General features: G+C 43.8%; 1 protein-coding gene across 12 annotated transcripts in view; it reads right to left on the bottom strand.

The window, feature by feature from the left end:
- The window catches only part of ZNF423 (zinc finger protein 423), a 402,730-nt gene that overhangs the window by 161,735 nt on the left and 220,474 nt on the right, over positions 1–20,521 (bottom strand). Inside the window, exon 1 of one of the 12 annotated variants that reach the window (XM_039503482.1) lies at positions 16,172–16,284. The exons of the other annotated variants lie outside the window; for them this stretch is intronic. The gene's annotated coding sequence lies outside the window, so the exon portion shown is untranslated. Of the gene's footprint in view, positions 1–16,171; positions 16,285–20,521 lie in introns of those variants that run through there. 12 annotated transcript variants of the gene reach the window in all.

Genomic DNA, 20,521 nt, shown 5'->3' with positions numbered 1-20,521 from the left:
CTGTGTCTAGTATTATGGGAGGCATTTTGGAGGATTTTGTAATGCGAGTTTCAATGAGACACCTACAGTCTCCCTCAGGCTAATTGTTACTGCGGCAGAGGTCTGTTACCCAGCCACCAATCAAGGCAAGCCGGGAGTATGTGCAGTGAAATCACAAAAGACAGCATGCTTCATTAGACTGCTAACATCTAAGTCGATGCTAGCTGAGCATGCTCAGTCTCGTAAAGCTGTTGGGTTATTTTAATATTTTTGCTCCAAACCAAAGAAAGGCGCTAGTCCTCATTGAGGATTGTGTTCATGCCAAGTTTCCTTTTTCAAATTTAAACATTTTGCTTTAGCTCCGTCTAAAAATCAAAGAATAAGAAGTTTGCTTGTTTGACAATTGGAAGGGCATTTCTCCCTCCCTCCCCACATATCCACAGCTCAAAAATCAAATGAAAGGTTTTGCTCATGCTTTCCAGAAAGATTCACCTTCAGCCAAGAATCAAGCATGGAAAATATCAGCCAAAAGTAATCATCTGGGAAATTTAGGGGCATGTCAAAACAGGGGGCCCTAGTGGAAACAATTTAGCAAATTTAATTATAGTGGGCAGTACATCTGGTGTTGGCCCCAGTTACTTAAGCATGTGCTTAACTTTGCCCATGCACGTGCCTAATTTTTCAGCAAGATACCTAAGCACATTCCCGGCCTTAAGCACATGAGCAGTACCATTGAATATGACCGGACTATCCACTTGCGTAAAGTCAGCACATGCTTAAGTACCTTGCTAAACCAGAGCCATAATGTGTAATAAACGTCTCCCCACAGTATTTTATGAACAGGAGCTGCTTTGGAGACTTGCACAAACACATTACAGATTACTTTTTAGGAGCTTTGGTAACATTTGGAGTGAAAATCCATATATTTATATATATATATAATATATAATGTTTGCCTTTTTTCATATTATATATAATTTTAAAAAATGGAAACACAAAGGCAGAGATTAAAAAACAAACTCTAATTAGATCAGACACATCAAGGTATGCATTAACCTACACAATCCTATGATCTCATCACTGTAAACTTTTTCTGTCCTATTCCCCCTTTCCTATCGTTTGTTAAACCCCCTCTGTAGAATCTTGTGTCAAAATTAAATTGTAAGCTTATCAGAGCAGGAGCAACGTCTTGTTATATGGTTGTACAGCACCTAGCACAATGGAGTCTTGATCCTGATTGGGCCCTCTGGGTTCTACTGTAACACCAATAATAATAAAAAAAAACTGGTAACCTGCTTTCTGCTTGCCCCATATAGGAAGGAGAGCCACCTGGGCAGAGGGAAGAGAGAATGAATAGCCAAAATGTTCAAATATTGTTGCCCAAAACTAGGCAACTAAAATCAAGCAGCCTGATTTTCTGAAGCTCTCACACAGCGCTTACTGAAGTTAATGGCAGCTTCAGACGCTCAGCACCTCCTAATTTCAGGCCACTTCAGTGCCTAACTATGGATTTAGGTGCCTAACTATCAGCACCCACATTTGAAAATTCTGGTCTATGTACATAAAATTACAAATTAATCTCTACCACATGTTGTGTTCAAACCTAAACCTTTTCAATGTCACCATCCCCTGTCACTTTGGCACATGCAGGGCCATTTCCTGTAAAAGTGGAGCCATTGTTGCTAAAAGCCCACAGGGAGGGGATGCAGCCGAGGCAGATGGGGAATGCACTAATTCAGCACATCCCCAAGGCAGCCTCCGCTGATGGTGCTCCATGGAGCCCCAGCAGTGGTTTAAAGCTGCCCTCCCCAAGCACAGCCCCTGAGGGAAGGTGACTGTGCAAACACCACCTGCCCTCCCTCGGGGGAGCACCAGCCCCTGATGGCACAGCATGGGGGTGCAATTTGCATTACCCCCTCTCATACATGGAGCATCAAGCTCATTCTCTCTATTAAAAACCCCTCTAATAAGGACACAGCATACCGTGAAATAATGTACCTTCTGTGACTCCAGGACAACAGTGAGACTCTCCATTCCTTCTCTCCTGCAAACGTTACTAATAACCTCCATATTGTTATCTATCCTACCTGAGCTAACAGTTTATAAACCACCACCTGCAGCTTGTCCCTTATAGTTTATTAACATACACTAATAAACAGTATGCTTCACTCCCACTGTGCTGCCAAGTGAAGCCAGTCAGAATAACTGCATTAGCTTTACTGTTCTTTCTCAGCACATTTTTCCCATATGGGAACAATTAGGAAAAACTCCCTCCAGATTATATTTAGAGATACATCATATTTTAACCAAAATAATCAGCAACATCAACACTTTAGAAATGTGTCTGTAGGAACCTAGAGAAGATAAACCTGGCTGACTTTGCCAAAACTAGTCGTCAGGCTCGTAACCTCTTCAGCGAGTCACTTATGCTCAAAGGGTTAATTCTCACCATGCCTCAGCCTATATCCATTATGCTCAGGTTTAAAAATAAGATGTGAAAGATGCATTTTGTAGGACCAGTAACGCTGTCCTGCCCATTTCCTATTTTGGAATTAAAGATCATCAGCGCTCAGATCAAAGGGGCTGGGTGAGAATAAAAGAAAAGGCAGGAACAATGAAAATAGCTACCCGACACAAACCAGATCAAAGGAACAGGCACAGAAAATGAGGAACTAGGGGGTCCTTTAATTACTGTCCACATCCCCCATGTCATGTGGTGAAAAAGAAGGGGAAAAAGTTTTGAAGGCCACTGGGTTTTGTCTTGCTGTGGCTCCTGTTTCCACAGACTGTGCCAGTTCCCTACAAAAACTGCTCTGCTTTTATTTTTTCATTTTATTAAAGTCAAATAGGACTCCTGGACTCCAAAGCTCCTCCCTTATGCCAGAAGGAGGGGGTGGGTAACAAGGGCAATGGTAGAGATAGTCCTCCACAGCAATTGCCAGCAACTATTTCAGGAGGACTGCTCCAGGCAACGCCCCAGGAGCTGCTTTGGGAAGGAGAGAACTGGCTACCTGAGGCTACTCTTTATTTGCAGCCTCCCGGGTTGAAAAAACTTCAAATTCACATAGGGCACTGCTCCATGGGGCAGCAGATCAAACCTGGCTACTAGCTGTTTGAGCTCAGCAGCAGAAAAAAGGATTGCTCTGGGACTGAGCTTAAGTAGAAGCATGATTAAATTTCAAACATATCTCCCCCCCCCACCACCAGCACTTTTTATACACAGCAGACAGTTATGCCTAATATTGCAATGTGGTCTTTAAAAATGCACAGCAAATAACTTAGTTCAGACATGCCGAATGTGGATTTAAAAATAAAAATAATTAAACTAGCCATATTCTGCATTACTGCAACAAAGTCAAAAAACCAAGTTCACCTTTCAGAAATAAGTTATTAAGGAAGTGTTAGGTTATTAAAAGGACCTCTTTTTATTTAGTCCAAGTGTCAAGATTATAAATCTGATATGCGACCCGTGGTTGTACAAATAATGGCATCTATTTCCCACTGTTTCGTATTTCACGCCACGTATTTCAGTCTAATGACCCTAGAATTTTTTTTATTACTATTATTTAATTTTTAAGATGATGCCATTAGAATAAATGGTAAAAGGAGAAATAGGACAGTGCATTTTAAAAAAAGTGTAAGAAAGTGATAAAATATTTTTTTTTTTAGGAAAAAATTACTTTTGATTAAAAAAAATCTTTTAAAAAAGAAAAGCCTCAGGATGTTCTTTGGTAATATCAATATTAGTAATGGGCACGGACAGAAGACAGCTGAGGTGAAAACACATAGCTACCACATATCCACGTTTGGATTCACACACCATGCCACACTAGAGTCATTAGAAGCAGTCAGCAGAGTTTGGTCACTGTGCTTTGATACAAGCACCTTATGTCACCAAAACAACAGCTAGAAAAAGGACACATTGCATACGCTGCCCCATTACCCCAGTCCTCTCTAGAACATGTTAACTCCTTAGACAAGTGGGAATGAAAGGATGAAGTCTGAAGGGAAAAAATACTCTCAGAACTCTAATTGCTGCCAAGTTACTCCATTTTCTTCTTCATGAAAGTGGCCTCCACTGTTTCTTGTCCTTGGACTCTAACAAGCAGCGAACAGTCATTCTCAGGAGGAGAGCGGAGGACTAAATTAAGTAAATATAGACTAAAAAACTGCTTTTCTAAAGTGGGCATTAAGCCTAGCCTCTACAGCTAAGCAATATGTTTGGTATCTGTGCACAGCGTTCCAGGTAGCTGTCCAGAAAACATCTGAAATGGGAACCTTGCCCAAGCACACCTTCAAAGCCACCACCGCTCTGGTGAAATAAGCCTTGGGAACTGTGGGACGGGGACATTTGCCTTCTTGTAACAGGTCTCAAAGTATTGTACTATCCATTTAGATAGTCTTTTGATTGAGATAGCTTCCCTTTTGGGCTTAGACCCAAATGCTATAAACAGATGAGACAATTTAAGAAATTCTCCTGGTAACACATGAAAAGGATGCTTAGCATCCAACTTCTGAAGAATGGCTGCACCCACAGAGCCACGACAGCTAGGGAAATAAACACGGTCAATTAAATGAATTGGCTGCAAAGCAATCAGAGACCACCTTACCGAGAAATTTGGGATGAGGCCATACAGCCACCTTAATCTTTGTAAAAGGGCAAATGCCATGAAACAATGGAATGGCCTCTCTCATTTAGCAGAAGAAGCTGCCATAAGGAAGTAAAAAGACTTTAAAGGAAAGGAAATACAAAAAATAATCCATGCGGGATTCAAAACCACTTTACTTGAAGCTCTCTTGAAACCCCAGTTCTGAACAGTAACAGACATTGGGGGACATACAGCAACTGGAGGAGGCTCTTCAGTAAGCATTCTGTGCTAAGATTTTCTGACAATGTCTCATGAAAGGCAGAGATGTTAGATGATCTTTCAGAAACATGCCAACATGGAACCTGAATTAACTAGAGTGAATTCATCGGGGAGCAAAGTAATGGGGACAGCAAAGAAAATAGGACTGAGGCCTTTACTTCTCATCCCAAAAAGAAAAACACCTCCATTTTCATTCACAGGTCTTACAAGGGGATAATTTTCAAGACTCTAATAAATCCTCATACTGTCTCTGATGCACTTGATCCAAGGAGCTTAACAAGACTGTGAGATCACCAAACAAGAGCTGGGCCCCAAAGTGCTAAAAGAGACTTGGATGATTGAGTTACCTTTCCTTCTTTTCCATTGTGGCTCCAGTAGTAGAGAGAGGGGGCTGGCCGACAGGTTGCAGAACTTGCGTTGTCACCAGTCCACACACAATAGTTTGCTTTGTTTGTGCTTTAAGAGAAGCCTCGAACTCAAGTGGCACACGTAAGTGAAGAAACGCTGTGTCTGGATTGAAAATGTCCCTCTCCCTGAGAAATGTAGTTTGGGAAGGCCAGAAATGTGAAAGGAGGCTATTGAGACAATGCCAGGATGTCTGAGAACCAAAACTAATGAGTTCAAGCTGCAGCCACTAGGACTATGTGCATTTTTTCCTGTCTCACTTTCTGAAAACCCTTGGGCATTAATGGAAATGGAGGGAAGACCTAAAGTTGCCTATGACTCCAGTTCAAGAGAAAGGCATCTGGTAGGGCTAATTGAGCTCCTTCTTCCACAGATCAGAACCAGCAACATTTGCTATTGACCTTATAGCAAAAAATGAATTTTAACTGAATACACCCCATTTTAGGGTGAACATCCCCATCATGTTCTGTAATAAACACCATATCAAAGATTGCCACATTGAGAAGTGCTAACACGATTAAGAAGATTAGTGAATGTTTGTACAACACTCTGAATATGTACAGGACTAAGTATTCGTACATTATTATTATTGTGCATCTTTTAGGATGAAAAACACAAAACCAGGCATTCAGGGTTGTGGCATGCAGGGTTTCACTGTGGAATTGACTCGCCTAGAGAATTTTTGTTCAGCCTTGCAAGAATGCAGCACTTCTTGTTATCCCTTTGGAACTGGACTGGGAATAAAACCCAGGTCTCTGTGGTTCTGATGCCACTGGTGTGCTGTGGTTTAAAAGATTACCAGTCTTGTTTAAGGACTTGATATAATCTGAGTCTTTTTAGCTCAGCCTTGATTAAAAATGCTTGAGACCAACTACTTCTAAAAATCTAACAAACATTCATTTCTAGGAAGGGCTATGTTCTCCACAGAATGGAAAATGTCAAATCATTTGTGTGACTTCTGCAGCTACAGGGATAACTAACTCCTTAGCCACCCCACAAATTAGCTCCTGAAAACCTCTACATCATCAGGCAGAGAAGATATTGTATCTAATAATGCTTTCCAGGAGACAAAAAAGTTGAATCATCCATGTTCTTTTCTATTTCAATTTCTTGATAGAAAATGTCTGAGATAAGTATGTTTTGGTGATTCCTCAGCCATCTCATGGAACAACACAGATGTCTATCACAGGTTTAGGGTAAGAGACAGAAGCTACTTTGGCAGGCTCTGTTGAAGGAGCAGATGGTCACTGCTCCCCAAGGAAGGCTAAACTAGGCCAATATTTGTGAACTGTACTGGACAAAGCAGCTTCACACCCTGGCACTTTGAATATAGAGAGGTCCAGAGGAAGTGAATGAGGAGGTACCTGAGTCACAGGAGGTGCTAGCGCAGGAGAAAGGGTGTTAATCTCCAGCTGAATTCTGATTTTGTTTTGTGAACCTATGTATCTCCTCTTGTGACCAATAACAAATGTGGTACTCCCCTCTCCCCCCACCCTTCAGGAGACAGAGACAGTGGCAAGTATCTAGGCAGTGTGGACCCAAGAACTGAGCAGACAAAGAAGAAAAATCAGATGTCAAAGTGGGTGTGGAAGATAGACAATGGCCATCCAAAAGGAGAGAAGTTATACAAAGTAGATATCTCTTTCAGCACAATTTCTGATTCTTGTGTCTTGGATGATATTAACGTCCATTATAATCAGGGGCGGCTCCAGGCACCAGCGCTCCAAGCGCGTGCCTGGGGCAGCAAGCTGCGGGGGGCGCTCTGCCGGCACTGGGAGGGCGGCAGGCAGGCTGCCTTCGGCGGCTTGCCTGCTGAGGGTCCGCTGGTCCCGGGACCAGCAGACCCTCCGTGCTTGGGGCGGCAAAATGTCTAGAGCCACCCCTGATTATAATTACCACTCTGCCTTTAATGCTTCTCATTTTTTCCCCTTGGCCAACAGTTCTGGCCTCCAGCTATGATCTTCTCACCTTACAGTGGAGGAGAAGGAAGAGGTCAGGTCCCTGATGATGTCTTGTGAGGGGCAACAGGTGCCTGACTGAGAAGTCTCTTAGGGTCTGCCGGACCCCAATCTGCTGTCCTTTCCTGCCTGCCACTCTACAACCTCTCCATGCTCCCCTTTTCCACTTCCTCTCACTTGGCTGCTCCTCCTTTCCTTCCTTCTCCACTGCCACCTCCCGTGTCGCTGGCCCCCTCCATCATGCCCCTCTATTTACTGCTACTCAAGCTCCATGTTCACCCCATTTCCAACCACCCCATCAAAAACAGACATCTCTTCTGATGACTCCTAAGAGCCACAGGGCGTGATTGCCATAGGAGGTCAACAGGATGGCGATTCTGGGAGGCATCCTTCTCCACTGAACCCAATAAACATAATAGCAGTTATCGCCTGCTATTCATTCAAAACCTAGGATCTGGCAAACTAGGGTTTGCATTATTTTCCTAATAGAGATGACCACCATTTTAGTCAATGTACTTTAATTTACACACAACTTGTCTGATTAACTTCCATTTTGGTGGGAAAATCCTACCTTATCCATTGTAAAGCCTCCCAAATGAGCAGCTTGCATTTTGTTGCGCTCTCCCTCCGTAAGGAAAAGGACTACATAGGCGGGGGTAAATTAAACCTTAGGTCTTAAGTAGCCATCTGATGCTCTGTTTGGAGCTCACAACAGCCAACATGCCATACTGATTTCCTATTTGAAGAGACATGGAGCAAGAAGCTAATGGTTAAAAAGGAGGCTTAGTGAGTACTGAGAGAACATGGTTCAACTCTCATGGAGGAATAGGCTTTTTTTTTTTTTTAATAGGCAGAAAGGTTCTGATTAAGCCTTTCCAGAATCTGCTAGTCAGAGGGTGCATGAAGATCAGGTAGCCCTGTGAAGACGGATGGTATGGACTTATTGCTAACAAATGAACCCATAAGCAACTGATCAACAAACCTGCTGCCTTCAAGGAAAGAATATAGTTCAGAATGAAAGGAGTATCTGTGGCTTCTGGAAAAATCTGAGTTTGATGTGCCCAGAGAGAGAAACACTTCCACTTGGCTAGGTAACGTTTCCTAGTGGAATCCTCCCTACTATTAGAAAGAACATTCTGTACAGCTTCAGCACATGATTGCTCTTAGGCCTGGTCTACACTAGGCGTTTAAATCGGTTTTAGGAGCGTAAAACCGATTTAACGCCAAAACCGTCCACACTAGGAGGCACCTTATATCGATTTTAATGGCTCTTTAAACCGGTTTCTGTACTCCTCCCTAACGAGAGGAGTAACGCTAGTATCGGTATTAACATATCGGATTAGGGTTAGTGTGGACGCTGATCGACGGTATTGGCCTCCGGGAGCTATCCCACAGTGCACCAGTGACCGCTCTGGACCGCAATCTGAACTCGGATGCAGTGGTCAGGTAAACAGGAAAAGCCCCGCGAACTTTTGAATATTTCCTGTTTGCCCAGCGTGGAGCTCCGATCAGCACGGATGGTGATGCAGTCCGAAATCAAAATAAAAAAAGAGCTCCCGCATGGACCATGCGGATGTGATCGCTGTAAGGGCAGGCAAATCCGTTCTATCAGCGCTCCGTTACAGAAGATGAAATTCAGAATCCTTTTTTAAAAATCTCCAGACAGACGCCATAGCAGGGACTCAGCGCACTGCAGCGTGACAAGCGTAACGGAAAGCCAAAGAATCAAATGGATGCTCATGGACTGGAGGACTGAAGCTATCCCACAGTTCCTGCAGCCTTCGAAAAGTATTTGCATTCTTGGCTGAGCTCCAAATGCTTCTAGGGTCAAACACAGTGTCCGCGGGTCAGGGCATAGCTTGGCAATCTACTCACCCACCCCCCACCCACCCCCAGAAGCGAAAGGTAAAACAATCCTCTGACTCTTTTACATGTCACCCTATCTTTACTGAATGCTGCAGATAGACGCGATAGTGCAGCACTCAACACCAACATCCTTGCTCCCCCCCCCCGCCATGGGCGGCTGATGGTACAATATGATGGAAATCCATCCTCATCATCAGCCTCAGCTGATGGTACAATAAGCTGGAAATCCATCCTCATCATCAGCCTCAGCTGATGGTACAAAAGGACTGGTAACCGTCCTCGTCATCAGCCTATTGGCCCTAATTTTTTCTGGTGGATGGATGGTGCAATATGGCTGGTAACCATCCTCATCATAGCAACAGGGGGCTGAGCTCCATCAGCCCCCACCCTTCATGTGTAAAGAAAAGATTCAGTTGCCCCTGGACTAGCAGTGGGATGCTGGGCTTCTCTCCTACACACTGCTTAATGTCCTGTCTGGACTATCATAGCAGCTGGAGGCTGCCTTCCACTCATTTCTCACTAACAAGTCAGTGTGTCTTATTCCTGCATTCTTTATTAATTCATCACACAAGTGGGGGGACAATGCTACGGTAGCCAAGAAAGGCTGGGGGAAGAACGGAATCAACAGGTGGGGTTGTTACAGGAGCACCCCCTGTGAATAGCATACAGATCATAATTTCTGCAGGCTCTGACACAGAGCAGCTGTGCTCTCTGGTTCTATGATACGGTGGTTCTCTAGTACACTTGCCTATATTAGGCAGCACTGATTCTATTTTTAGATACCAAAAAGGAGGGATTGACTCAGGGAGTCATTCCCAATTTTTGCTTTTGCGCCCCTGGCTGATCGGCCAGGGGCACTTATGACAGCAGCAAATGGTACAAAAAGATGGAAGGTGCAATATGGCTAGTAACCAATCTTGGCTTTTGCGCCCCGGCTGATCGGCCAGGGGCACTAGCAGCAAATGGTACAAAAGGACTGGTAGCCATGATCATCCTCAGTTCCAATTTATGGAAGGGTTTGGATGGTGCAATATGGCTAGTAACCATCTCTGCTGTCATGCAAAAGCAAAAGCATGCTTCTGTGTAGCGCTGCTGAATCGCCTCTGTGAGCGGCATCTAGTACACATACGGTGAGAGTCACAAACGGCAAAACAAGCTCCATGATTGCCATGCTATGGCATCTGCCAGGGCAATCCAGGGGAAAAAGGCACGAAATGCTTGTCTGCCGTTGCTTTCCCAGAGGAAGGAGTGACTGACGACATTTACCCAGAACCACCCGCGACAATGATTTTTGCCCCATCAGGCACTGGGATCTCAACCCGGAAGTTCCAAGGGGCGGGGGAGGCTGTGGGAACTATGGGATAGCTAGGGAATAGCTACCCACAGTGCAACGCTCCAGAAATCGACGCTAGCCACGGACCATGGACGCACACCACCGATTTAATGTGCTTAGTATGGCCGCGCTCCACCCGATTTTATAAATTCTGTTTTACAAAACCGGTTTATGCAAATTCGGAATAATCCCGTAGTGTAGACGTACCCTTAGGATGATGCTCATTCAAAAACTAGGCTCTGAGATGAAGCAGCATTCGGTAAGGATGCCTGATCTTGCAGTTCCCCTGAATCAGAAGATCAGGAAACTTAGGAATAATGGTCAGTGCCTAAGACGACATGTGTCAGAGATTCAGGAACAATAACTGTCTGGGCTAGTTGTGGATAATGAGAATAACTTGTGCCCTGTCCAGCCAAATTTGCACAAAATCTGAGGCAGGATGGTAGCAGAGGGAAGGCATAGTTTAGATGGTCTGACCATGGAAGGAATAGGGCTTCACCCTGTGAGTGGTGACACAGGACTCCTCTGGAACAGTATATGTTCCACTTCCTGTTTGATTGGGAGGTAAACAGGTCCCTAGTGAGGGTCCACCATACAGCAAAAATACTTTTGGCACAGAGTCATGAGGCTCCCACTCATGATCGACCACAAAGTGTCTGCTGAGAGGGTCTGCTTGCCCATTCTGGTTTCCTGAGAGGCAGACTGACAACAGGGTAATATGATTGCCGATGCACTAGTTCCACAGACTGACCACTTCTACACACAGGAGGGTAGATCTTGATCCTCCGTTTGTTGATATAAAAGAGAGTCATAAGGTCTGAAATTATGAGGGCATGGTGACCTTGAATGAATGGGAGAAAGCCCTTCAAACTACTCGCAGCTCTAGAACATTGATGTACATCCTGGATTCTCAAGATGTCCTGTGCCTTGTGCTGTACAGTTGTCCACGTGAGCTCTCCAACACAACAGGGATGCATCAGTAATGATCATCTTGCCTGGTGTGGAGGCAATGAAGGGAACACCAAAACAAACCTGACAGGGATTCTTCCACAATGACAGGGATGATATCACTTTGGTAGGAACAGTCACTATAGTGCTCATGGACTACTGGTTTCGCAAGTACACAATCTGAAGCCACACTTGTAGGCAATGACAAGGGGTCTTGCAAAAGGCATGACATAAGTTCATGAGGTATATGGCCTAGGAGACAGAGACAGGTCTTGATAGGCAGTCTGGAGTTGGTTATGATCTCATATGTGATAACGTTCATAGCCTGAAACCTGTCTCTCAGAAAGTAAGCCCTTGCAACGATGGCGGTAATAGCAAAAAAAATTTTAAGTACATCAGAAGCAGGAAGCCTGCTAAACAACCAGTGGGGCCGCTGGATGATTGAGATGATAAAGGAGCATTCAAGGACGATAAGGCCATTGCGGAGAAACTAAATGAATTCACTGCATCGGTCTTCACTGTTGAGGATGTGAAGGAGATTCCCAAACCTGAGCCATTCCTTTTAGGTAACAAATCTGAGGAACTGTCCCAGATTGAGGTGTCATTAGAGGAGGTTTTGGAACAAACTGATAAACTAAACAGTAATAAGTCACCAGGACCTGATGGTATTCACCTAAGAGTTCTGAAGGAACTCAAATGTGAAATTGCAGGAATACTAACTGTCATCTGTAACCTATCATTTAAATCAGCTTCTGTACCAAATGATTGGAGGATAGCTAATGTGACGCCAATTTTTTAAAAAGGCTCCAGAGGAGACCCCGGCAATTACAGGCCGGTAAGCCTGACTTCAGTACCGGGCAAACTGGTTGAAACTATAGTAAAGAACAAAATTGTCAGACACATAGATGAACATAATTTGTTAGGGAATAGTCAACATGGTTTTTGTAAAGGGAAATCATGCCTCACCAATCTACTAGAATTCTTTGAGGGTATCAACAAGCATGTGGAGAAGGGGGATATCCAGTGGATATCGCGTATTTAGATTTTCAGAAAGCCTTTGACAAGGTCCCTCACCAAAGACTCTTAAGCAAAGTAAGCAGTCATGGGATAAGAGGGAAGGTCCTCTCATCGATTGGTAACTGGTTAAAAGATAGGAAAAAGGGTAGGAATAAATGGTCAGTTTTCAGAATGGAGAGAGGTAAATAGTGATGTCCCCCAGGGATCTGTACTAGGCCCAGTCCTATTTAACATATTCATAAATGATCAGGAAAAGGAGGTTAACAGTGAGGTGGCAAAATTTGCAGATGATAGGAAACTACTCAAGATAGTTAAGTCCCAGGCAGACTGCAAAGAGCTACAAAAGGATCTCTCAGGACTGGGTAACTGGGCAACAAAATGGCAGATGAAATTCAATGTTGTCAAATGCAAAGTAATGCACATTGGAAAACATAATCCCAACTATACATATAAAATGATGGGGTCTACATTAGCTGTTACCACTCAAGAAAGAGATCTTGGAGTCATTGTGGATAGTTCTCTGAAAACATCCACTCAGTGTGCAGCAGCAGTCAAAAAATCGAAAACCAATGTTGAGAATCATTAAGAAAGGAATAGACAATAAGACAGAAAATATCATATTGCCTCTATATAAATCCATGGTATGCCCACATCTTGAATACTGCGTTCAGATGTGGGTCGCCCCATCTCAAAAAAGATATATTGGACTTAGAAACGGTTAGAAATATGCAACAAAAATTATCAGGGGTATGGAATGGCTGCTGTATGAGGAGAGATTAATAAGACTGGGACTTTTCAGCTTGGAAAAGAGATGATTAAGGGGGGGATATGATAGAGATCTATAAAATCATGACTGGTGTGGAGAAAGTAAATAATGAAGTGTTATTTACTCCTTCTCATAACACAAGAACTAGGGGTCACCAAATGAAATTAATAGGCAGCAGGTTTAAAACAAACAAAAGGAAGTATTTTTTCACATAATGCACAGTCAACCTGTGTACTCCTTGCCAGAGGATGTTGTGAAGGCCAAGACTGTAACAGGGTTCAAAAAAGAATTAGATAAATTAATGGAAGATAAGTCCATCAATAGCCATTCGCCAGGATGGGCAGGGATGGTGTTCCTTGCCTCTGTTTGCCAGAAGCTGGCAATGGGCGACAGGGGATTACCTGTTCTGTTCATTTCCTTTGGGGAACCTGGCATTGGCCACAAATTTGAAATGGTCCAGGAAGTTGTCCAGCCAGCAGCACCTGGTAATTGGCTAACCTGAACTGGACTAAAAGACCTTCCTTCCTTCCCAGTCAAGACACTTTCCCTCCTTATCAGTCAGGATAGATCAGAGGGGTTGCTTTCTACAGCTTCTGCAGCAGCTTGGACTACTGAAGAATTAGAAGTGTAAGAAATTCCACCCCTCATGGTTGGGACATAGTACTGTTTCCCTGTCCTCTTAGGGGCACAGGCAACTGGATTATGCCAAACTACTCTAGCTGGCTCCAGTATGGTTTTGTTAACTGGGAGTACTATTCTTCTGGAGCCTGAGGACTGAAGAATGTCCAGGAGCTTATGTTGGGGATCCTGAACCTTCTGAAGAGGAATTTGTAGCTCCCCTGCAATTCTGCAAAGGAGTTCATGGAATAGTTTATATTCCTGAAGGGGGATAGAGACGTCGGAGTCACCGCCTCATTTGGCAATCTGATCCAATCTGGTGGAACTGCTGCATTCAGTACACACTCCTCCTCCTCCTCAGTGGGATGCAGAGGCAGCTCCAGTTGTCCCTTCAAAGGGGAGGGAAGGGGTGACTCTTTAGCAGACTGGATCAACTCTGCAGGATGGTACTGTCCCATGGCGACCAGGAGTCTCTACTCTACTGAGCCTCTACTATGGCCAATAGGATGGGTTGAATGGGGGTTGTGGCGGTCCCCGTGGGGGTACCCAGGAGGAGGAGACAGAGGTTGGTCCCAAGCTGGCCCAGGTCTTCTGACCAGGAATGTGTGCCTTGGGAGAGGAGGGCATGACATTTCATTGGGCAGCTCATAATCTGCTGATGAGGAGAAAATCAATTCCAGTTCCAACTGCAGTACCAAAGGTGCTGCTGGAAAGAAATCACAGGCCGAAAATGGAACGGGAGATAAATTCCTTCCAAAGGCTGGATCCCCTGGTAGATTCGTAACCTCTGAAAAGGGAGGGACCTGAAGGAGTGGAAAACTCCAGGCATGAGAGACCAAAGATGTCCTCAAGACAAGGAGCAAAGGTCTTGGCTCTTCCTGGAGAGGGGTCCTGTCTGCCCAAACCACCAGAGCCAAAGTAGAAACTCTGTGAAGACAAAGAGGTGGAAAATGAGGTGCCTGATGCTCTTGGTAAACAGTCTTCATCAGTGCCAGTGGATCCTGGGGTTTATGCTTAGGAGGTATTGGAGATACTGGTACTTCCATATCATGACCCAGTGCTGATAGAATCTTAGACTTGTGGCTTCAATATCATGCCTCCAAGACTTGGGATGTACAAAGTTCTTTTGGGCTGAGCTAGTGCTTGGTTTAGTATTCCTGGGGAAATTCAGTGCACTGCAAACATGAAGAATTCATGTCCCCTGCAGATTTTTTGTTCTCCACAGAATAATACATTCTGCTGAAAAGGTGCTGCAATTACACCTTTTGCCCACCAAGGGCTGCTGTAACACTAGAAGAGAGTGCAACCGGCTCATGAGCCAGAGCAGTCAGCCAACCAAGGAGAGGGAGCGAGCAGAGGCTGCTTTTCTCATATGCCTGTGGGGCCAGGTAAAAGGGGAGGGTATATGGGGGGACAGAGCAGGACACATGGGGTTGCTGAGAGGTCACACAGACTGGGGTTCAGGAGGGCTAGTAGGGGGGGACAGACTGGGGTACAGGAGCTAGTTGGGTGACAACATTGAGCTAAAGGCTGAATGAGAGTGGGGCGCAGGGACACAGGGGGTGGGGGGAAACAGGCACGATGGAGACAGGGAGATGTGCCTGAATGAATGGAAGATGCTTGGGGTCAGCACGGGAGAGGCTCCCCAACTCCCTAATAATCCCTCTCCCCCAAAAAACCATCCAGGCTCCCAGCAATTACTTCCCTCTCCCTCATCTCCTCGTTACCCCTGACTCCCGCAAGCCTTTGCATTGCTTCTGAAGGGCATGGGAAATAAGTTTCTGTATTGTAGTTTAAATTAGGAGGGATGTGTTCCCTCCGTCCGGGAAACTGACTAACTATAAAAACTAACATTATCAGATACAAACTTTCAAACTCCAGAGGATAAAAACTATTTACAGATATCTAAATATATTTTGATAGAAAAAGAAAAAAGCCAAAGCTTTGGACATTGGAGGTTCCAACCCAGACCATGCAGCAGTGCGAAGGAACTGGAGTGGTGGTCACCATGCCCCACCCTTTATCTCCTGAGTTGGAGGCATGATGTGTGGACCAACAGACACAGCTTTCAAAATTCTCCAGCTCTGGGCACCTGGAACATAGCATACCACAGTGCAATATACACAAGGACCAGTACTCGAAGAACTGCAGATATTAGCTGGGAGAAGGGACTAAAATCATGTTTACAATAGAAAAGCTAGTGACACTCCATGATACAAGAAGAAATACATGATACAAGGAATAAATACAAAGCAGAAAAAAAGAAAAAGATCAATACAGTTCAATAGTACTAATCACTGTATATCAAACTGTTTTCAGAAAACATATTCTTCTTACAAAAATAACTACCTTACTTTATAAAAACTACCTGTTTAGAAGAGTTTGGAAAATCTTCCTTTGTTTTAAAACTCACCTCAGAAGCTTGGAATAATTTGTTTACAAATCAGACTTGTTCTCTGTCTATTTTATGCAATATTTATGCTATATGTTAGTATTCTCGGTTCTCGGGCACAAGCACAGTGACATCATGCTTGTTCACTGATCTGAAGGCAATGTCCGGGACTTTCTGTGCACTTTATACCCTTACGTACCCTGGCAGATGTCACTGCCTTACCACCCATTTCTCCTCCACCCTCAAGAACTGTGTCTCTGTTCCACTTCCCCCACCCCTTTCCAGCTGTCTCTTAGCACCCAAGAAGAATGGCTGCAGCCCAGCTCCTCCCACACCCTCTTTTACCAGCTGTAGCTTCCTTCCCCAGTCTCTCTCATACAAACATGCATACCTACCCATTTACCCACAAGGCCTAACACAAATGCTAGATCCAGTCAGAAATGAAAAGTCCACCTCAGTTTGTGTGAATTTAAAGTAACGCCATTGCATCAGACAAGACACTTGCAGTTACTGTTTTGCAGGCACGAGAGTTACTGAGCCAGTAACTGTATCTGAAAGCACAAGCTTGGGTGGGAGGTAATGTATGAGTACAGTCACAGATATGCAAAGAGCACATTGTTTTGGGATGGGTGTCCTATCAAATGAAATGGTTTCCCAGTTTTAAATTAAAACCTGTCCTACTGTTTTAAGGAGTCTGTTTACTAAAGCCCTGGTCCTGCAATACATTAGCAACCTCAGGATTGGTGGCACTCAGCACTTCAGAAGATTGAGTCCTGAAACAAACAGGCTCTCTCTTGTAGATAGTGCCCTCGTCTACACATGTGACTGTTTGTTAGGTCCATGCAGAAATAACCCCTTGCACACAAAAATCCCATTGATAAAATATGTGTGTGTCCAGTATCATTTTGGTTTTTTAAACTACCAAATAAACGCAAACCCTACCCATAATTAAAGCTTCCTTAAGAGTCTGCAATATATACACAATCAAGAAGATCCACACTGAAGGTTTAAAGTGACACTATTCAGATTTAGGAAGCAACTGGGCAGTAGAATAATAATAATAGTTTTGTCTTCTTTAGGGGAACAATGCATTTTACTTTAACATTCTTCTCTGTAGTTCTCCTACACGGACCCCATTTCATGCCTGCAGCCCCATGATGTGGGAGACGGCTCCTGTTTGCCAGGAAGTGGGGGCTGACCATTCTGAGGGTGATCAGCAGCAGCTGGATGAAATCTGCTTTCTGCTACCCTCCTCCTTTGGGAACTTTCCAGGTTTTGGTAAGGCCAGGGAGGAAAAGCAGGTTTGTGCAATTGCAGGGAATGGGGGTGGGTATTCTGGGGGCTCCATTTATCCCTAAGCATTTCACTTGCTTGCGTGTGTCTAAGTCATATTTTTAATGATATTTTAATTTAGAGATTCTTTTACACTAATTCCTTTTCATGTCTTTTTCACTGCTCCTGAAGCTGATAGACTGAGAATACTGATTAGACCAAGACATGCTGGGGGTAGATTATGTGAATGTTCTCTAACGCCAGCTCTCTTAATGCACTTTTAACTCTAACTAGCAGAACTTGCTCAATCCTGAGTGGGCACTGCTTTGTTATTCACATCCTGGTGGATTTGCTATGCCAGATGTACACTTGGACTTAGGCAGAGACCACTAAACCTGTTACAGCTGAGAGTTTAGTTAGATTTGAACCCAGATTGTCAAAGGTGAAAGGGTAATGCCTGTAACTCAATGTGCTCTCTAGCCTGATCAGCACATTTCCTGTAGGGGCAGAGGCACACACATACTTCCTCCAACACAAGGCTTCCCAAGCCCTAGACAAATATCTAGCTAAATTAGTTCAACACGAGATCTGGTGACAGAGAGCCCAAAGCTTTTAATATGACACCTTCAAGGAAGGCCTCTTTTTCTTCACAGACACCTTACCCTCATATAACTGATGGTCATGACAAGGCAAAGTACCAGTTTTTTATGTGCCCTGTTCATCTGTTCGATGGATCTCAGCAGTGTTTCACAGCCAAAAGGACAGGAGCATGGCTCTCTTCAGGATGCCCTCAAGTCCCCAGATAGCCAGCAGGGGAGCAAGAGTTACTTCTCTCTCCACCACCCCAGCAGTTCAGAGAATTCCAACCCCCACACAATGTACAGACAAATCCCTCTGCTGTCACCTTTGGGAAAGAATGATAGAGCACTGGTACAAAACTCTGGCCTCCTCATGGAAGAGCAAATCAGAACTTCTTGCCTAAAGACAATCCATGCATTTATCTAATGTGTCTGCAGATGCACTTGCTCTGGGATGCAAGCCAGAAAAACCACAACAAGAAATAGGTTGCTGTAATCCCTAGTTTATATTCCTTTATCAGTTGTGGTTGGTTTTTTACTCAGTTTTAGATTACTGTTACACAGGCATTCAAATATTAGTTGCCTGCCCAACGTGCACAATGTCTAAAGGGGCAGCATAAGAATATTCTGTTATCAATTACAAGCAATGAAAGACCTGGCATGGTCAAGGTCTTTTAAGACGTACCCTCGATGCAGCCTTTTCATTAGAAAATTATTTTCAAAATGGGCACACAAACTACCCCTGCCCCCAAATTTAACAGCAAAAAACCCCCAAACCTTCTACACTATCACCATGTAAAAAAAGTGTCAATATAGGTCTATGGCATCATGGTCCACAGGTTTTTTCCCCTAAATACTAATTACCTACTAGGCAGGATACAGCACTATATGTTAAGCACCGTGTCTGATCAAGCAGAAGACTTTTTAAAATGGTTTACTAGTTATTAGGTATCCTGCATTCTACATGCTGTGCTGACATAAAATTTTACTGTTCACAGATTCCAATTTCCAAAGACTAAAAAGAGTATAAAAAGATTGTGTTTACTTAAATACACAAATTATAGCTCCTGTTTACAATATAGTGGAATCCCCTTATTTCTAGTAGTTGTGTACTGCATGTTACTAGTGAGCAAAATAAAAACTTCCTAAAATAAACCTAGAGAGTAAATGGCATAAAATACTAAGGACATACATCTCTATCTTTCTCTACACATATGAACTGAGCTAAAATGTGTGGAGGAATAGGAGATGAAAAAGGCAAAGAAACACACACATCTATTTACAGTTTACACTAAAGCGCCATTATATTTCCTTTCTCCAGTATCACTATGTTTGCTTTGTGGACAAAATGAACTTATTGTCCACTGTATCCAGAAAATATATAGTGTGCCAATCTGACAAAGGAATTGTTTTTATTTTATTTTTTTTAAAGGAAGTTCAGATGAGCTCATGGTCAGACATTCTTAACTTTAAGGTTGTTTTTTTAATTTTAATTGTGTCTTTTCTTGGACTGAATTTCCCCCAAAAAGCTGAAGAGGGCATGTGCTTATTATCTTTTAGTGCAGCATGTGCACAGTGCAACCTGAGCTCCTAGGATACTTCAGTTTGAAAATTAGAAAAAAAATTAATTGCAAGGAAAAACAAGCCCGCTCTGCTACTTTGATTCAATCAATTACCATTATCTTTCATAACAGCTCTCTCTACCATCCCCCCAAACCAGTTGTGTTTAACTTTCTTTGCCAGTTGTGATATCCTGTCAGATTTCTGGCGGTGCAAAGCTGCTGGTTCTTTCTCCTTGCTGGGCCCTTATCAGCTGCTCCCAGTCAGCTCCGGCCCAGCACAGCTGTCAGAGAGTCCCTCACTCCCTCTACTTTATCTGCTCACACAGACCTCTGCCTGGCAAGAAACGGGCCAAACGGCTGTTCAGCAGTCCCTGGGAACCAGGCATGGAAACAGTGCTGCATTACTCCCACAATCCACTGGGAGTTCATTACTCAGTAAGGGTTCTCCCACTAGTGAGCCAAAGTGCAGGCCTGCACATTCCAACTCCGCTCCATCGGAGCTTCATCATTAAAACTCAAACCTTCTGAAGAGAATAAAGAACAAAACCACAAATTTAGATTAATAAAGCATTTGTTGATTCTACAGAAACTTAGCAGGCCCCTAAGAAATCCACCAGAGACCTGTGCAGCTCCAGTAATTTTCTGTTATATTATCTTTCTTGTAAAATACTTCCCCAGACAGAGCCCCCAAAGGGGCTCAAATATCACTGTGACTAACCGAAATCAATGTGCACTCACCTATTGACATTTTTACATAGTTTTTGGATTTAGTATCCGGCCCAAAACACAATCAAATCTTCTGCCAAGGAAATAACAGGCACTTAGCTAGTCAGCTATTAGTGTTACAAAGGAAAAAATGTGGGCACCCAAGGGAGATGGGAGAGACGGCATTGACGTCAGGGGTAATTGGGTGTCTGAGAGAAATTGCCAACGGCTGGCCAAAACCCCCAGAGGCCCAC

This window comes from Mauremys reevesii, linkage group 16 (assembly GCF_016161935.1).
Source record: "Mauremys reevesii isolate NIE-2019 linkage group 16, ASM1616193v1, whole genome shotgun sequence".
Classification (NCBI taxonomy): domain Eukaryota; kingdom Metazoa; phylum Chordata; order Testudines; family Geoemydidae; genus Mauremys; species Mauremys reevesii.
The sequence above is the reverse complement of the archived record's forward strand: the minus strand, read 5'-3'. Positions and strand labels throughout refer to the sequence as shown.